Consider the following 2281-nt stretch of genomic DNA (forward strand, 5'->3'; position numbering starts at 1 on the left):
TGTTTGTCCAGCTTTTTCTTCTGCAGCCGCTTAGGAAAAGGCGGTGGTGGATAGATCTGTTTCTCCCCTGTATTACCCTCAGGAGGAGTGTGCTCAACAGTAGTCTTCCTTGGTTCCACTTCTTCATCTTGCTGCTCTACTTATTTCTCACCCCCAGCTTCTTCAGTCAACTCTTGAGTTTGTTTGGGATTCACAACCTTTCCAGAACTTAAAGTGATTGCCTTTACCTGCTCCTTAGCTTCCCTCTTTCCTGGCACTTCGGCGTCACTAGGTAATATACCAGGCTGATGATTTAGCAAGGCATTGGCAGTTTACCCAATTTGATTTTCCAAGGTCTTTATATAAATAGCTGAAATTAGGATGATTGCGGTTGTTGGGATGACAGGTGGCTGGTTGTTACGATCGCTGGAAGTTGCTCACAAATTGAGCCGATTCACTAGAAATTGTGCACTGATCAGTCATGGGCACCAACACAAAGCTCACAGAAACTAGTGATTTGATTAACTCCATAATTAGCCAAAGTGTCCACCTTCATCGTCAAAGCCTTAAGTTGGGCAGCGATACCAGTTGCTGTGTCCAACTCCAGAATTCCTGTGACTTTTCCTCGAGTCAGCCTCTGGGAAGGATTTTGGTACTCATTAGCAGCCATCAGTTTAATAAGTTCATAAGCTTCATCGTAGCTCTTAGCCCACAAGGCTCCTCCTGATGTTGAATCCAGTATGGGTCTAGAAGTAGCACCCAATCCATTGTAAAAATAGTTGATAATCATCTAATCAGGCATGTCATGGTGTGGGCACTTCCTTAGCATCTCCTTATATCGATCCCAAGCCTCACACAGAGATTCTCCTATTTTCTGAGCAAACTGGGTAAGAGCATTCCTGATTGCAGCAATCTTCACCATGGGGAAGAATTTGGTGAGAAACTTTTGCGCAAGATCCTCCCAAGTGGTGATAGACCCTGATGGTAGAGAGTGTAACCAGCACTTAGCTTTGTCCCTCGGAGAAAATGGGAAGAGGCGTAGCTTGATAGCATCTTCAGTCTCATCATTGAACTTGAAAGTGTCGCAGATCTCGATGAAATATCTGATGTGCATGTTGGGGTCTTCCATAGGAGAATCCCCAAACTGAACTGAGTTCTGTATCATCTGAATCGTACTTGACTTGATCTCAAAAGTGTTAGCCCTGATGGATGATCTAATGATGCTTGACTGAATATCATTAATCTTAGGCTGAGAATAGTCCATCAAAGCCTTAGGATTTTCTGCTTGATCACCCATCTCTACTAAAGCTGGTTCTTCAACTTTCTCTTCTTCTTCTACCTTCTTTTCCTTCCTCGAAAACTTCCTTACGAACTACCACAACTTCTTCCTCGGCTTTATACAGTGTTCTCTTATGAGTACGCGAACGCGTATGCATACACCCTCACTAGAGTACCTGAAATAAGACAAAGAAATAGATAAGTAACAATGTCCAAGTCAATGAACTTTAACGAAAACTAATGGAAAGCACATAAACTAAAAATTAACACTGCGGTCCCCAACAGCGGTGCCAAAAACTTGTTAGTCGCTAAACACGCGCTAATAATACATGCAAGTATACAAGTTCGCAAGTAATATAGAATCTTTTCTAGTTCGTTCCCACAGAGACTGTATTGGTTAACTAATTAATTTATGCACTTAAGCAACAATGTATGGTTATTATTAAATACTAAGACGATAACAAATTGAGATTGTTTATAACTAAGAATTAAACTAATAATTATAACTAAGAGAATAAGATTGATTAAATTAATATATATATGACAACATGGGATTCTAAATTCATTAAATACTTCATTCAATAGCCTTATTGTTTTTAATCTTAGCATGCAATGGTGATGACACTAATCAGACAACACGAAACTGATAAACGCCAACTTTCGTTGCACGAGTACCATACTACCAGACATCCACAAAAGAGATAGAAGCTGAATAGACACCAATTATATTGAGACCCTATATGTCTATAGAATTTGACAACATAATGGTTTAAGCACAAGTTATCTATCTTGATTACACAGGGCAATTAAGATGATTAAAATTACCTACAAATCATGCATAACAATTACATGAACCTATGCTAGCATGGCAAGTTCTAAATCCTTAAATTCACTGTCACTTCATTAAGAATTAACACACTATCTTATAAGTTCGTGATGCTCATAAGATGAATAGGCACAACCAATACTAGGATATCATAAAATCACCACATACTAAGGCATTGAAATAATTTAACTAAAGAAA

The 2281-nt window shown here is 39.0% G+C and overlaps 1 non-coding gene across 1 annotated transcript; it reads left to right on the forward strand.

The window, feature by feature from the left end:
• Window positions 1-779: 779 nt before the first annotated feature.
• On the forward strand, window positions 780-886 carry LOC141715394 (small nucleolar RNA R71). Its single transcript, XR_012572159.1, has one exon. It is a non-coding gene; the product is annotated as a small nucleolar RNA R71 (small nucleolar RNA).
• The last annotated feature ends 1395 nt before the right edge of the window (window positions 887-2281 follow it).

Source organism: Apium graveolens, chromosome 3 (genome assembly GCF_009905375.1).
Source record: "Apium graveolens cultivar Ventura chromosome 3, ASM990537v1, whole genome shotgun sequence".
Classification (NCBI taxonomy): domain Eukaryota; kingdom Viridiplantae; phylum Streptophyta; class Magnoliopsida; order Apiales; family Apiaceae; genus Apium; species Apium graveolens.